The 18,422-nt window shown below is 43.1% G+C and overlaps 1 protein-coding gene across 2 annotated transcripts in view; it reads right to left on the reverse strand.

Moving 5' to 3' along the window:
• LOC311236148 (mitogen-activated protein kinase 8) overlaps positions 1-17,006 on the reverse strand; it is a 64,101-nt gene extending 47,095 nt beyond the window's left edge. For both annotated transcript variants that reach the window (XM_084323772.1, XM_084323771.1), the window contains exons 1-2: positions 16,789-17,006; positions 16,442-16,503 (exon numbers count right to left, since the gene is read on the reverse strand). The gene's annotated coding sequence lies outside the window, so the exon portion shown is untranslated. The remainder of the gene's footprint in view (positions 1-16,441; positions 16,504-16,788) is intronic.
• Between the last annotated feature and the right edge of the window lie 1,416 nt (positions 17,007-18,422).

The following is an 18,422-nucleotide window of genomic DNA, read 5'->3' on the forward strand; positions in this document are numbered from 1 at the left end:
GAAAAGGCAGTCATATTCCAGCGCGGTCTTTATTAGTGTTTGCGCTGCCCAGGCAGCAATGGTTAATAGATATCATATCCGACATCACCGTTCTCATAACACGCTTCCCTCGGCTTAGTCCATTTTTCCACATTTCATGGGGGTATACCATTACCGTATATGGTTAATCGGGGCGGTTCTGGTATGCAAATACTTAAAACAGTGCACGAGCTCAAACGTAGGATCAAAGTCATATTCATCATGACAGGTGTGCGTAGAACCTGCGTACGCACGTGTGGTGAATCCCGATTTTCCTGTGCGTACACTGATTCTACATTCTGTGCTTACGTGTGGAAATAGAACATGTTCTACGTCCACGTTGATGAATGAGGGCCCAGGTCTAATTATACTAAGGCTTATGGGGTTATGCCTACTTATACTCAAATTAGGGGTTAGGCCCACTTATACTCAAACAAGGCTTGTGTTAGGCCTACTTATACTCAAACAAGGCTTGTGTTAGGCCTACTTATACTCAAACAAGGCTTGTGTTAGGCCTACTTATACTCAAACAAGGCTTATGTGTTAGGCCTACTTATACTCAAACCAGGCTTATGGGTTAGGCCTACTTATACTCAAACAAGGCTTATGTGTTAGGCCTACTTATACCAGGGTTTCCGTTAGATTTTCTTTTTGCAGGTCTGAGTGTCCGGTAGATTTCAATCTACCGGACAAATGGGATAAATTCCGGTCAGAGTTTATTGAGCTTAAAAACAATTGATAGGCCTATATAAAGAATGACATCATCAAGGCATTTATAATATTTTAACTTAAAACTAGACTACTTTTGCGTATATACAGTCATTAATATATTCCAAATAAAATAAGTCCCTCGAGACTGCGTGCTGCTGCCGACTTGAGGTGTCGGTGGGCAGTCTGCCCAACCTTAATAAACAGCAGTCTGTTATAATCACATTTTTATGAGCTAACGAATTCCGTTATATTGGACATTTGTATTAATTATATCAAGCGAAGAACTGAGAAATTTGGCAGAGAGACGGCAACATTATCGTGGGTTTGCGCCGTGATGTATATCTCCACCTCCCAACGACTTGGTGCTGCTCATAATGTCCGGTGAAAATAATTCCCTCTAAGCACAATTTGATTATTTGAATTGTATTAAAATAGGCTAAAATTAAATAGCCTATGCGATGAACGAAACAATCATTACATTTGTCGTTGCTTCACCAAGCAGCCGGTCAATGACATCCTGTGTCAGCGAGCTGGCAGCTGATATATTTACGTGAAGCATGGAGCAGGAGCAGACAGAGCAGAGCAGCGGTGTCAGCAGCGCCCCCACCCAACAGCTGAATTGCCAATGGCTGAATTGGAGTACTGCACCCTGCCAAGCCATGCTTCACGTAAATATATCAGCTGCCAGCTCGCTGACACAGGATGTCATTGACCGGCTGCTTGGTGAAGCAACGACAAACTCGTACAACTCCTCATCTGCCAGTCAGGAAGTCCAAGACCCACTGGCAGAGGTCATAGCCCAAGCCCAGGTCCCAGTCTTATGTGTTAGGCCTACTTATACTCAAACAAGGCATAGAGGGCTGCTCCTCCCAAGGTTCATCTATGCTTCACGGCAGGTGCAGGCGTGGCCATTGGGACACAACTGTCTGCATTGGGTGTGCAGGCCTGTCTTAGTCAAGTAAGACTTTTTAAATCAATTCATTTTCTTTTTTGGTATGTTTTATTTGCTGTTCAAGGGTTTCCCCCACAAGCTCTGGAATCACACAGACACAGTTAAGCGGTAGGAAGGGAGGACTGTAGACGCATGACGAGACATAATTAGCACGTTATTGGTATCAGTTTGGGAAATGTTATTTTTGAGCGGGCCTGTTGATACTGTGGCGGACCGCTGTGACGACAGGAACACTGGAGCCGATTGGCTGTTATTTCCTGGAGAATGATGATCAGCACATCTATTCACAGCACTCGTCACAGATACGCTTTGGGTCTTTAATAAGCACTTGATTCGAGAAGGTCCTTCTGCATGATTTGCATAATGGAATGTGGCAAGAGCAACTTGAAAGATTTGTCCATTCTACAGCTAGTACTAGTAAATGGTAAATGGCTGATTTTTTTATAGAGCGATTTTATCCAAAGCGCTTTACAATTTGTTCCTCACATTTTACCCTCACTTACACACACCGACGGCAGAGGCAACCATGCAAGGTGCCAACCTGTTCATCGGGAGCAATTAGGGGTTAAGTGTCTTGCTCAAGGACACATTGACACGCTGCCCGGGAGGAGCGGGAATCAAACCGGGATCCTCCGGATTGCCAGACGACTGCTCTACCTCCTGCCACTGTCGCCCCAGAGTAGTCGACTAAGATTTCCACCGCTGGATTAAACACTGTCTGAAGGAGCCACTACTAGGGTCGGGTACCGAACTCTGTACTTTTAAGGGTACTACTGACCGAATTATATCGGTACTACCGAGTACCGATTCGCGCTAAATCAATGGGTACCAAATTTCGGAACCTTTACATGTTTAGTATAAGAGTGTAATCTTACTAGACAAGAGTGAGCCTTTTCCACAAATATATATATTACTGTCCCGTCTCTTGGGTCTTTAGAAAGACCAGACGAGGTCAGGAGTGATAGTACTGAGGATGGCCAGATATTTAATGTTGATATTTAAACATTTACAAACATAATACATGATCATGCGATTTAATTTGTGTGGGGTGTTACAACAATAAATAACTAAATGTTCTAAATAAATAACAATGTTGACATTGAGAAGTTTGGACTTGTATTTATTTTTTTACTAGAGAGATTTAAGTATAGAAAAAAGGGTACCGTTGGGTACCGGTAGCGAATTCCAGGAACTGGTACTGGTATCGGTTCAAATGTGAACAGTACCCAACCCTAGCCAGTAGCCACTAAATGGTGCATTTATATAGCACTTTTTTCCAAACCACTTTACAATTTTTGTTCCTCAATCCTGTACAATTTTACCCATTAACTCACACACCGATGGCGGAGGCTACCATGCAAGGTGCCAACCTGCTCATCGGGAGCAATTAGGGGTGTCTTGCACAAGGACACATCGACACGCTGCCTGGGAGGAGCGGGAATCAAACCGGGAACCATCCGACTACCAGATGACCGCTCTACCTCCTGAGCCACTGTCACCCCAGCCCATAGCCACTACATTCACATTTTGTCATTTAGTTGACGCTTTTATCCAAAGCGACTTACACGTTTTGTACGACAAGTCAGCAGGACGGGTACAACTCTATCAGCTGAGTAACAATGTTCATCAAAGTGTTCATCAACCCTGTCTAAAATAATCTGATAAATATTGGTTTCAGCAAAGAGTTGATGTGTCACATAGACTAAGTGCTACAGAGGCCTGTGAACCCTGTCAAGAAGCACTTCTAGGAGAAATGCAGAAGAAGAAAGGAAAAAAGAGAGCCTTATGACGTCTAGTTCGACGACATCGGAGCTTAAGAGGATTTGTCGCCATTTTGTTCATTGTTTTTCCCAAAATAAACCATTCCTTAACATTTCTACTTCCTTTGACTCTGCCAGAGTGGAGCACCAGGGCAGAGAGACATCGCCCCGGCAACAAGAGACATTTCAGATCCTTTTTTGTCTCTGTGAAGCTGTGTTTTTTTGAAAGTGGAGACATCGTTAGATTTTCAACCCCACAAGTCTGAGATATCTGAGCATCAACCCTTATGGATTATAAATGCAAAGCCTTCCGACAGCACATATAAAAAAATATATATCTATATTTACATATAGAGCGCTTTTATCCAAAGCATTTTACAATTTCTGATCCTCACATTTTACCCATTAACTCACACATTCACACACCGATGGCGGAGGCTACCATGCAAGGTGCCAACCTGCTCATCGGGAGCAATTGAGGGTGTCTTGCACAAGGACACATGGACACGCTGCCCGGGAGGAGCGGAAATCGAACCAGGAACCCTCCGATTACCAGACAACCGCTCTACCTCATGAGCTACGGTCGTCCCATGGAACTGGGAGAGAAAATAAACGACACAAAAAGAAAAAAGGCTGATAAACTGCTGTAACGCTCAGATACAGTGTTTTGTTTCACCACTTAAGATTCATGCTTTAATCGCAGGGGGACGTTCTCCATTAAGATCCTTCAGGTTTGAATAGTTGCAGATCTAAGCAGTGGAAATCACTTGCCGTTTATTCAGATCTCCGTGGTGTATTACCAACGTAACAGGTATCCTCCCTTGGGTCCATAAGAAACATCATCAATACTTAAGTACAGTACAAACAAACTGATCAAATAAGACAGCTGCTGGGAGTCTTAGCAGCGTGTGGCGGCTCAAACTTTAACACATCGCCTGAATCAAAACAAAGAGTCAACCTGCTTTAAATTACCTTGCTACTATACTTATACTACCACCTATTATTGTGCAATTAGGGATGGGCATTTTTAAGAAGAATCCAGATCGATTGATCACATGCTATACTCGAGTGATCGTGTATTACTCGAAAAGGGGGAAAAAAACTAAACAAAAAAAAATATTTGGAATATATATATTTTTTTACTTAATTTTGTTCATTCACGTATATGTTTAAGGAAACCAACAAACAGTTATAATCCTACACATACATGTGAAACTACGGAAGCGTATTGCTGCCACACCAGAAAAAAATATCCGTATCACGTTATAACAAAGGTTTCACGTTATAACATAAAGGTTTCACGTTATAACATAAATGCTTCACATTATAACAAAGGTTTCACGTTATAACATAAACGTGAAACCTTTATGTTATAACGTGAAACCTTTATGTTATAACGTGATAAGAAGTTATCACGTTATAACATGAAGCGTTTTATGTTAAAACAAGAAGTTATCACGTTATAACGTGAAACCTTTATGTTATAACAAGAAGTTATCACGTTATAACGTGAAACGTTTTATGTTAAAACAAGACGTTATCACGTTATAACGTGAAACCTTTATGTTATAGCGTGATACGGATAATTTGTTTCTGGTGTGGCAGCAATACGCTTCCGTATGAAACAAATATGTGTATAAAAAAAAAAAAAAAAAATCTATATTTTTTCGATTCGATTACTCACGCCCATCCCTATGTGCAATATGTCTGTATAACATAAGATTCTTACCGTCTTTTTACTACTATGTGTACCTTACTAATATGCTACTATACTTATACTAATTTTGAATTTTGGAATAGTCGTGCCAGTCTCCACATTCGATTTCCATGTCAGTCGAAATCTTTTTTATATATAATTTTAAAATATATATTTTTTTTATAACATTCTTATTTATACAGCAAAACATTCTTATTTAATTAATTTATATATTTAGAGGCAGCCTACTTTTCATAGCCCAATTGATCTAAAAGATGCATGACATGCTACGGTTTGTTTATTAAAACCGGTTGATAGGCCAATGCAATGCCGTTATTATAGGCTACGATGGTGAATGGTGTCATTTTGATTTATTGTCGGTCAGCTGAGCCGATCAACGTTCTGAAGGATTATCTGAACTTGAGATTCTGAAGTGCCTATTTATGTGCAATACCCTTTGATTTTAATAATCCATTCTATTAAAAAGAATAACTGATTTAACTGAAACTGAACATTTTAACTGAATTTAAACTGAAACCGTCTTAACTCATTCAGAGCCAGGGATTAGCCGGGTCCCGTTGTAGCTATGCCACGCTTTAAAGATAGGAGTGTGTCACCTTGTTTGTAGAGCTATATCTATATTCTATATTATACCTATGGAGACAATACTATAGTCATTTGACACTGACTTTCTTCCGTCGAACATGCAAAAAAAATATATACTTTTTTCATGCATACGTTCACGCGTTATCCCGTGGTGAATATAAGTATAGTTTAGGAGTGATCCGGGATCATTCATTAAACGCCGAGTTATAGGGCGCTACGTGTATTCTACTATAAGTGTTGGCGTTTCTTGCCTGGACACGCTACTATTTCCAAATCAAATGTATATAATAGGTATTATGTTTCATCATGAATGCATGAAAGGGGGGGGGGGTCGTTTTTTTATGCTTTGATGGTCAGTAACGGCATTCGTGTTGAACACTACAGAAGCCGATCAGCTGGATCGATATCAAAACATTGTTGGATCAAGCTGAAATTGATGTCAGATAGTCCATACCTCTGGTCGGGGGTATTCCAAAAATAATATTCCAATTGTCTGATCGCGATTTCCAGTATTGGTGTCCATCTGGTCCCGGACATAATTTGGCACATTATGGATTGAGTGTGCCAGATGCGTTTGGAAATGGTCGGATGAAGCGATTCACTCGGCTCCATCAAAATATAGCGCCCGGAGACATTTGAGTGTAACACTCGGGATCCCAGTATGCCTTTTAACCCTTTCTCTGCCACACTTATATCCATCCTTATACCGTCCTCTGCCAGCTCTATTTGTCTATGGAGATGTTCCCCTTCTTTGCAGGGCTATAACTTTTTAAATTGTATTGCTAAATTGACATTACTATGGCCCATTCAACGTCAAGTATCTATCGTTTAGGATGTAGCAACGTTCTACTTTTTCATTCACATATTCATACTAAAATACGGTCTAAAGTATAAATATGTTTTTATCGTTTTCTGCAGCATTCTGCAGAACGTGAGTTATAGCCCTAAATACATAGATCATCAAATGTAGTTTGATACCGATTGACGTCAGATAAAAAATGTCAATTGTACAAGGTCCTACACGTCATGCCTCATCATCTGCTGGTGACCGGAGGGGGGGGGGTTTATAAGTCCGTGGCCGACGTTAAATCATTTATTTAGTATGGGTGATATGTTGATCGGAGCAGTGTGTATGTTTAATAATAATCAAACACGCTGAAACTCACCGCAGCTTCCTCTGACCGTTGGGTGATCAGCGTGGAGCAGAAATATCGCTATTATGGGATGTTGTTATATGCGATCCATTTCCAGGTTGTATAATGCTATATACATCCAAATCATGTTGTTTATCGAGTTATTGGCAACGGATCGCTATCCAGTGTGTCGAGCTGGAGTCCCGCTAGCGATAGCGAGTGGCCGGACGAAATATGGGTGAGCACCACTTCCGGTGTGTCACTTCCGGTTTTGGCGATTCGCCGATCGGCCACCAGATGGCGGTCTTGAACCGTTGGAGAGTTGAGAGGAGATCAACAGCAAGTCTCAAGTCTCCGTAGGTGAAATATGATTGCCATGACAGATTTTTTAAATATTGATCTCAAAGACGCTGTAAGACGTCATTGGCAGATTACGCATGGTGGAGAATGGCGTGTTAAGTCGTCCGTGGCGATTAAAGGGTTAATGGCAACATACCGGTCTGTGACATTGAATAGAATATTAAAATCGAAAAAAAGGAAAACGGACCAAATAACGTATATTATATACGTGGTTGGCGTTCAGCGGTTGTCGGCCAATCACGTATATAAACGTTGTTGGCAGGGAATGAGTTAAGAACAGTAGACTATTCAAAAAGGATTTTTGTCAGTCATGCACATCCTTAACTTATACTACTATCTATAATGCAAATATGTCTATATAACCTAACATTCTTACAGTATTTTTACTACTATGTACCTTACTACTATAATATAGAGAGAGGTTTCAAGTGGACGACAAGTCATTAGTCAAATCTAGAGCATTTCAACTGAGGAGGCGATGGCAGGACATTATACTGGCCCTGTGTTGACCCCCGTACTACAATGGCCACCACTGCCTCCTCCCGGCCCATCCTTTCCTCTTCTCCTACCCCCCCCTCTCTGGCCATCTCCACTTCTCCTTCCCCTCTCCTCTGTCTGTTCTTCCGAGTCATGCTTCTCTTCTCACTCCCGTCCTCTCCCTGCTTGTGTTTCATGTGGAGGGATGCTCCGGCACCGATCAACTGGTATTGGTATCAGATATCAAGATATCAGTGTCTGTCGCCAGGCTACAGCAGGATATCTGTATCAGAGGATTCACCCAAGATGGGAATCATGTTCAGAAATCAAAGCAACTTGATTTTCTGCAACTTCTGCACCTTAGATCTCTCTCGTGGGGAAGAAAATTGTCTACATACTGTAGGCTATATATTTCAATATTTTACATGACGACCCCAAGGGTCTAAGTCTATACCATTGTGTAACGGATCGGAATTCTGTATCAATCTGATACTGATTGATTGAAACTAGGGATGTCCGATATTATCGGCCGATATTGGCATACAAATGTGATATCGGAAATTTATTTACCCAGGCAAGCAAGTAAGAACAAATTATTATTTTATTTATTGTCAAAGTATGCATAATGTTGTGTTAATTACACGACAAGAGATATGTAATGTTAATTACCTGAAATTATTCCGTTTTTTTTGGGGGGGTCGGTATCGGTATTGGAAATTAAGAGTTGGACAATATCGGTATATCGGTATCGGTAAAAAAGCCAATATCGAGCATCCCTAATAGAAACCTTTATTTATTCTCGAAATGGACATTGAGGTCTTACATCGATCGAAATACTTCCCAAAGGTCAGTGAATACCACAACACCAGAGGGAGTTCCACAAATCATGTTCAACCCAGATTCGGCTCAAACAAGGGACTAAACACGTTTCACAATTATGCCACAACAATGTGGAACGCCCTACCCACTAGGGCTGGGCAATTAATCGGAAAAAAATCAGTCAAATTTCTAAGTTATGACGATTTTTCTTTATAAAAAAATAATAATAAAGTTAAAGATTTTTTTCTTTTTTTACTTTACTTTTTAAATGATTTTATTGAAAAAATGAAAATCGTGAGAGAATCGTGATCTCAATTCTTAGAGAGACAAATCGTGATTCACATTTTAGCAAGAATCGCCCAGCCCTACTACCCACAACCGTAAAATAATGTGAATCCCTACCCACCTGCAAAACCGCTCTCAAAGAGCACCTACGGGAGACTGCAGCCCCGGTAAATGTCCAAACCCCCCCTACCCAACCCCCTCCAATGTAGTTTCTTCCCCCTCAAATGTATATATTCTCTTTTAGAAACTCTGTCTGTAAAGAAACAGTACTGTATATTTGTATTGTATGTCAAATGTCTGGATGTAACTAGGGATGCACCGAATGGGAAATTCTTGGCCGAAACCGATACCGAAAATAGGAAACAGTTGGCCGAAAACCGAATGCCGAAAGGCCGAAAATGATTAATATAAATATATATATATGTTTTTTTTTGTTTGTTTTTTAGCTACCTGATTATGGCAAAAGACATGATTATGGCTAAACTTAACTTAAATAATATTAATAATCACTATTATGGGCCCATAAAACATTTATTCAGCACTTTTGAATGCATACATTAATTCCAGACTGTTAAGACTAAAAGACTACAACGATTGATGACGACTTCCTGTCCTCGCATTTCCATTTCCGGTTTAACGATAAATTTTCAACAACGGATTGCTGCTAATTAAACACTTCATTTAAACGGAGTAACGTTAACGTTATGTCGAGTTCATACGTGTAGTGTAGTATGAACTCGTCATAACGTTAACATTACTCAGTGTCCACTGTTGCTGCCACCGTTGCGTCGCAGATGGTACACTGTTAGCTCCGTAGCTAATCCGCTCCTAGACTACTGATAGCAGTACCGTTAACGTCGGAGCTGATCAATACTCCGGTTTTTTCTAATTTAGTTTAGAACCGGGTTTCGGGGGGCATCCCTACTCCCAAGAGGAGTTAGTTATCACAGGCTGTAGAATGCAGGAAGAGCTGCCAAGCTGCTCACGTTACATGTTGCGCATGCTACCGGTATGTCTGTAGTCGCGTTTTGATGACGTCATCACAACAACACGTTATTTGACTTTCGGTCATATATTTTCGGTGCTAAAACCCTTTCGGCCGAAAGCCGAAAGAGCCTTTTTTAACCATTTTCGGCCGATAATTTTCGGTATTACATCTATCCCTAGATGTAACAGTATTGTATATCTGTATGTCATAAATGTCATGATGAATTGAAAATGGGGGACCCTGATGTAAACAAGACGAAAGTATTTCTCTGGTCTGCATCCCCTTAACAATTGTGTGTATTGAGCCGTACTGTATAAGTATTGTACCCATTCTGCAATCTGTTAATCCAATTTTCAATCAATCATACACTAATTTGCATAAAGGAGGACAAAGGGTGAAAAAGAGAAGAAAACTAATAAAGATCAAATTAAGAACACACTGTGGTAGGGAGGTTGTGATCATGTTTTCAAATTAAAAACAGTTATATACTGAAGTAGGGAGGTTTGTGATCATGATCTTAAATAGTGGGGCATTGATTTTTAGTGTGAGTTGAAGATCATTCCAGGAAGCCAGTGCATCAAAACAAAAGGCAGACGTCAGACTGAACACGTGGGACCTTAAATGTAAGACAATCCTTTGAGCAGGTCAGATGAGGTGCATCATTCCAATCTAGCAATCACTGTGACATAATTTCCCATCAATGGCCTCAAAGATCAACAGATACCGAATGCCTATTTAAATTAGTTTCTGATTGATTCAGGAGGTAGAGAGAGGCCGACATAATTCTCAAGTGAGGAGGACACTCACGAAAGAAAGCCGCCTGGGCCCTTTGAGAGAAAAAGGGTTTTGAGTGCCGGCCTACTGTGTGCAGCCTACGACTTGGGGCCGTATCAAGAGAAGGCCACAGCACAGTGATATGTCACATCGCTCCGTTCATTACAATTAGGGTCACCTCAGTCTCTCGGCCAGCCTCATGTATGTTTTATATGTGGTGGGTCGACTGAAATACATTCCCCAAACTGATACACTAATGCTGCCTTGTCTCCAAATTTGCTATGTTCAGCCTGGCTGAGGGTAGCCATGGCCAGGTTTGGTATGGCACGGTTGGGTTTGTGTTTCCATTCGCTATGTTCAGCCTGGCTGAGGCTAGCCATGGCCAGGTTTGGTATGGTATGGTTGGGTTTGTGTCTCCATTCGCTATGTTCAGCCTGGCTGGGGCTAGCCATGGGTTAGGTATAGTTGGGTTTGTGTTAGGGATGCACCGATATGAACATTTGCCACCGATACCGATACCGATTGTTCAACTAACACAATCGGCCGATACCGATACCGATTCCGATATTTGTGGCAACAAATTTTTTTTAAATATTTTTAAATATTTTCTTTTTGTAATATATATTTTGTAATTTTTTTTTTTTTTTTTTTTGTTACAAATTGTGCTCACCGATATGAACATAGGCCTCTTTATTTACTTAAAAAAAGGAAACATCAAGAAATAGCACTATCTCTCTCCCAGTATGTTCTGCAGGGCTGCAGCTAGATACTAGTTCTCCCAGCATGGTCTACCTGCTGGGCTGCAGCTAGATACTATTGTCTCAACCAATGAAATTTTTATTGACAGTCGATTCTGCCAATTACATCACACACCGCTTGCACCCGCCTCTGCTGTTACCACCAATCGGCAAGCGTGTATAAATTTTTTACTTCGGCTTTTGTCCGCCATTGATTTTGAGTTGACGAGAGCTTTTCTACAACAACAACAATGGCGGCGCGGCTGACGTTTAGCTTTTAGCTCCGCAGGATGACTTAAATGAGGCATAATGATTTTACTGCAACTAATGTTATAATAAAACAAAGCCTTTCTATACAGGGCTGTACGCTAAGCTTTTTCACTAGGGACACACTTGCCCCTAAATTAGAAATTTAGGGGCAAAAAATATGTTTTAGGGGCACATTTTTAAATAACAATTTTACCATTATAGTGCAAAAAAATATGTTCCTCCTGCCTCATTACTGTGGTCCTTTTATTTAACATTAAGTGCTTTTGTTGTCAGGTTTGTATCTTTTATAATGAACCAACTAGGGCTGGGCGATATGGCCTAAATATGATATCACGATATTTTCTGACCTTTCGGCGATACATGATACACTGTTCACAATGTTTTTCTTTTTTACCCCAAACAATTCATTATGAGGCTTACCAAGACAGTATTTGAGTTTGCAAGCTAACATTAAAGACAAAATAAAATACCCATGCATTTAGCATTTTTATATTATATATTAGATTTAGATTATTGGATTATTAGATTATATATTGCATATATTTAGCAATGAGATATTATATGATTTAGATATGAAATATGATGAATTGAAAATGGGGGACCCTGATGTAAACAAGACAAAAGTATTTCTCTGGTCTGCATCCCCTTAACAATTGTATGTATTGAGCTGTACTGTACCCATTTTGCAATATGTTAATAAAGTTTTTTAAATCAATCAATCAATCAATAGCATTTTAGCATTTTTATGAAACTACTGTATATTTGTATGTCTCTAAATGTTTTGATGAACGAGGCCACAGCACGGCTAAACCCTGGCTAGTGGAGACAAGGTCACAGCACGGCTAAACCCTGGCTAGTGGAGACAAGGCCACAGCACGGCTAAACCCTGGCTAGTGGAGACAAGGCCACACCACGGCTAAACCCTGGCTAGTGGAGACAAGGCCACAGCACGGCTAAACCCTGGCTAGTGGAGACAAGGCCACAGCACGGCTAAACCCTGGCTAGTGGAGACGAGGCCACAGCACGGCTAAACCCTGGCTAGTGGAGACAAGGCCACAGCACGGCTAAACCCTGGCTAGTGGAGACAAGGCCACAGCACGGCTAAACCCTGGCTAGTGGAGACGAGGCCACAGCACGGCTAAACCCTGGCTAGCGGAGACAAGGCCACAGCACGGCTAAACCCTGGCTAGTGGAGACAAGGCCACACCACGGCTAAACCCTGGCTAGTGGAGACAAGGCCACACCACGGCTAAACCCTGGCTAGTAGAGACAAGGCCACAGCACGGCTAAACCCTGGCTAGTGGAGACAAGGCCACACCACGGCTAAACCCTGGCTAGTGGAGACAAGGCCACAGCACGGCTAAACCCTGGCTAGTGGAGACAAGGCCACACCACGGCTAAACCCTGGCTAGTGGAGACGAGGCCACAGGCACAGCACGGCTAAACCCTGGCTAGTGGAGACAAGGCCACAGCACGGCTAAACCCTGGCTAGTGGAGACAAGGCCACACCACGGCTAAACCCTGGCTAGTGGAGACAAGGCCACACCACGGCTAAACACTGGCTAGTGGAGACGAGGCCACAGCACGGCTAAACCCTGGCTAGTGGAGACAAGGCCACACCACGGCTAAACCCTGGCTAGTGGAGACAAGGCCACACCACGGCTAAACACTGGCTAGTGGAGACGAGGCCACAGCACGGCTAAACCCTGGCTAGTGGAGACAAGGCCACACCACGGCTAAACCCTGGCTAGTGGAGACAAGGCCACAGCACGGCTAAACCCTGGCTAGTGGAGACAAGGCCACACCACGGCTAAACACTGGCTAGTGGAGACGAGGCCACAGCACGGCTAAACCCTGGCTAGTGGAGACAAGGCCACACCACGGCTAAACCCTGGCTAGTGGAGACAAGGCCACACCACGGCTAAACCCTGGCTAGTGGAGACAAGGCCACAGCACGGCTAAACCCTGGCTAGTGGAGACGAGGCCACAGCACGGCTAAACCCTGGCTAGTGGAGACAAGGCCACAGCACGGCTAAACCCTGGCTAGTGGAGACAAGGCCACACCACGGCTAAACCCTGGCTAGTGGAGACGAGGCCACAGCACGGCTAAACCCTGGCTAGTGGAGACAAGGCCACACCACGGCTAAACACTGGCTAGTGGAGACGAGGCCACAGCACGGCTAAACCCTGGCTAGTGGAGACAAGGCCACAGCACGGCTAAACACTGGCTAGTGGAGACAAGGCCACAGCACAGTTAAACCCTGGCTAGTGGAGACAAGGCCACAGCACGGCTAAACACTGGCTAGTGAAGACGAGGCCACAGCACGGCTAAACCCTGGCTAGTGGAGACAAGGCCACAGCACGGCTAAACACTGGCTAGTGGAGACGAGGCCACAGCACGGCTAAACCCTGGCTAGTGGAGACAAGGCCACAGCACGGCTAAACACTGGCTAGTGGAGACAAGGCCACAGCACGGCTAAACCCTGGCTAGTGGAGACAAGGCCACAGCACGGCTAAACCCTGGCTAGTGGAGACAAGGCCACAGCACGGCTAAACACTGGCTAGTGGAGACTAGGCCACAGCACGGCTAAACACTGGCTAGTGGAGACTAGGGATGGGAATTGATTAGATTTTATCGATAAGATTCCATTATCGATTCTGCTTATCGGTCTGGTTCTTTATCGGTTCCCTTATCGATTCCTGATATAAAAAAAAGTTTTACTGCATTGGAAATGCAACAGAACTAAGCTGGTTAGAATAACAACATGCAACTTGACATTTCTGATTGTCATTTATCATTTATTGTTGGGCCCCCATGTCAGAAAAATAAAAAGAAATGTAAAAAATGTATTAACTATACACTTAAATAAAAGAATGGCATCGATAAGAGGAATCGATAGTCACGGAGGCATGCGATTCCAGGAATCGGACAATTAGGAACCGGTTACCAATCGATTCCGATTCTCGATTCCCATCCCTAGTGGAGACACGGCCACAGCACGGCTAAACCCTGGCTAGTGGAGACACGGCCACAGCACGGCTAAACCCTGGCTAGTGGAGACATGGCCACAGCACGGCTAAACCCTGGCTAGTGGAGACAAGGCCACAGCACGGCTAAACACTGGCTAGTGGAGACAAGGCCACACCACGGCTAAACCCTGGCTAGTGGAGACAAGGCCACACCACGGCTAAACCCTGGCTAGTGGAGACAAGGCCACACCACGGCTAAACCCTGGCTAGTGGAGACAAGGCCACACCACGGCTAAACCCTGGCTAGTGGAGACAAGGCCACACCACGGCTAAACCCTGGCTAGTGGAGACAAGGCCACACCACGGCTAAACCCTGGCTAGTGGAGACAAGGCCACAGCACGGCTAAACCCTGGCTAATGGAGACAAGGCATAACATACCAAAAGTAGTTGTGATGTACATGTGTAACAGTCCTTTCTGTTCTTTACCCTCCTCTGATTGTTGCCACTAGAGACAATGAATAACCTGTGGGAAACACTGCGATGCAGCCCCATTTACGCAATATATTTTATATATATATATATATATATATATGAACCTTTTTACATCACAGATGAGGACCGATCGCAGGTATATCACTCAAGGGCTCAAGATATACTTATATACTCATGGGTGTATATCACCCATGGCGCGGTAAGAGACGCCTGGCGCGGAACCGCTGGTCCCCTCCGTGTGTCTGAGACGTGTGCAGCGCGACAAGAGTGTGTCAAGCTGTCATCCCAGATCCACAACACACACGGCCCTCCATCACGCCACACGATACCGCAGGAGGTCCGATCCCAGTGTGTGTGTGTGTGTGTGTGTGTGCAAAATAAACCTACAAACCCAAGATTAAAACAAACATTCCGATTACCTAGGCATGTACAAAAACGCAGGGGAATCAAATTCACTCCAATCGATCCAAGCAACCCGAGCCAAACCGCTCGTCTCGGTGCAACTAAGCGTGGACCTTCCGTGTCTCGCAATCGACTCATGCCTCCCAACCACCTTTAACTCTTTAGGGGGGGCGGCTCTCCGGGGGGTCCTGCCTGTGCCGTAGGATGACCGTACTGTAGCTGTTGTCTGGCTGGGAGCCCTTTAAGGCCAGCAGGCAGCACACAAAGTGCAGGAGCTGCAATACGCCGCACAGCCTGGGAGCCACACGGCCAAATGTCACTGGAACGGTGGAACCTCGCATTGAGTATGTGATATAGGGAGGTGAAGTGATGCATGCACAATTGCACACATACATGCGTGCGCACACACGCACACACACAGCCTACAATCTGACAGTAATGGCAAGCCCACTCTTATTAACACCTTTGGTCAAGTGAGAGCAGCAGATGATGTAAGGCTGTAATGACTGTACATTATTCATATTAGGCCAAAGTATCTCGAGTATTATAACGTCGTGGACTAGGTGAGATGAAGGTTACCGACTGATTCACATCTATTTGATAACAGCATATTATAGATAGACCTCGGCCATGATGCTGCAATTGAGAAGTGGCATTCAGCATACAGTCTACCCGTGTATAATAATGCAAGGATATCGTATATATACATATATACATTCACGACACAATCAAAAACGACCTGCTTCTTTTAGCGTCAGATCGTTTGACAAGAAACAAAACAATTCTAGGGTGTATTGTCAAAACAACCACCAATACACGTTCAATCAATTCGGAGAGACTGGCGGCTGTTATGGTGTATTATAATAATAATAATAATAATAATAATAATAATAATAATAATAATAATAATAATAATAATAATAATAATAATAATAATAATAATAATAATAATAATAGCAACACGGCTGTATTGACGGAAAAGAGGGTAACCTGCGTTGTGGACAGTTGAAAGGGTTAGTGTTGCAGTGTAGCCTCTGCTGGTACAGTAATACCTATTGAAGGGGGAGAGGAGGCGCATTAATAACATGGATACAGTAACATGGATACAGTACAGCGCTGCTGCTACAACGTAGCCACAGGATGGTTGCTCTTCACCAGTAGGCCGAACCTGCTGCGTCCAGCCGACTGCATTTATATATATAATACCAGATAAACCACCTATTTCCACAATCCCGTGTGTTCCGTTGCGATCCCTAATGTGAATGGATACCATCCCCCACACAGCTCCGACAATAACATGTATTATAATATAACAGGATCACACATATCGAACTCACCCTTCCGACAGAATGCGTTGCGTTTTTTAATTCCGACACAGTCGAGCGGCGGCTCGCTCCGATTCCTCCTCCGGACCTAGAATATATATACGTCCAGAATGTTTTGGAAAAATATATATTCTCTGTATTCCTTTTTTTGGTGAGGCAACCTCTGGATGCACACACACATACACTGCGTTTCTCTTTCCACTAGCAGGCCTGGATCACTGCAAAATACATGTGTACTACGTAACCTAATCTTTGTGCTTCCGTGACACAAGCAGTTTCTGCCATTTCATACCGATGTGGTCGAAACCTTGCGATGTTTCCTCTGCTGCCCAATGAGAGCGGGGCTGCGTTCAAGAGCGCGCGGGTGTTGCGCAGCGTTGCAGACGCTTCGGAGGTTTATTAGGCAACGTTTTGGAATAGACCACCGCAGCACTTCCGGTATTTTTAGCTCATTGGAGAGATTGATTGATTGATGAATGAATGAATGAATGAATGAATGAATGAATGAATGAATGAATGAATGAATGAATGAATGAATGAATGAACACTTTATTTAACAGATTGCAGAATGGGTACAATACAGTACGGCTCAATACATACAATTGTTAAGGGGATGCAGACCTGAGAAAGACGTTTGTCTTGTTTCCATCAGGGTCCCCCATTTTCAATTCATATAGACATTTATGACATACACAACATACATGACATTTATGGCATAGGGACAGTCACATATAGGTATTTAGTACTGATACATTTGTGACATAAACGGTATTCAAATATACAGTACTGTTACCCCTAGATCCTGACAGAGTATTATGATGGGGAGGGGACTGTACATTAGGAGGGGGTGGGTGGGTGGGAGAGAAATATACATACGGTGGGGAGGGAATATATACATGCGGTGGGGAGGAGACTGTCTATTAGGAAGTGGTGGGGGTTTTGGGCATTTACGGTGGCCAGTTTCGAATTGCAGCCTCCCGTAGGTGCTCTTTAAGAGCGGTTTTGAAAGTGGGTATAGTGATTCACATTCCTTTACAGCTTTGGGTAGGGCGTTCCACATTGTTGTGGCATAATTGCGAAACGTGTTTAGTCCCTTGTTTGAGCCGAATCTAGGATTGATTCATTCATTGAAAACTTGAATTAACAGATTGCAGAATGGGTACAGTACACAGCTCAATACACACAATTGTTAAGGGGATGCAGACCAGAGGAAGACTTTCGTCTTGTTTACATTAGGGTCCCCCATTTTCAATTCATAATGACATTTTATGACATACACAACAGATATACAGAGATATAATAGTCTAATCTAATCATCTAATCTAATCATGACATTTATGACATACATGACATACAGATATACAGTACTGTTACATTTGTGACATACAAGATATGCAAATATACAGTACTGTTAAACAGATCCTAACAGTAAATATATACATACGAGGGGGAGGGAACACATTAGGAGGGGGTGGATGGGTGTTGAGGGGGGTTCAGACATTTACGGGGGCCAGTTTCGAATTGCAGCCTCCCGTAGGTGCTCTTTGAGAGTGGTTTTGAAGGTGCGTAGTGATTTTTTCCGGCTGTGGGTAGGGCGTTCCACATTGATGTGGCATAATTACAGAACGTGTTTAGTCCCTTGTTTG

Source organism: Notolepis coatsorum (genome assembly GCF_963971535.1).
Source record: "Notolepis coatsorum genome assembly, chromosome: 10".
NCBI classification, from domain to species: Eukaryota; Metazoa; Chordata; class Actinopteri; order Aulopiformes; family Paralepididae; genus Notolepis; species Notolepis coatsorum.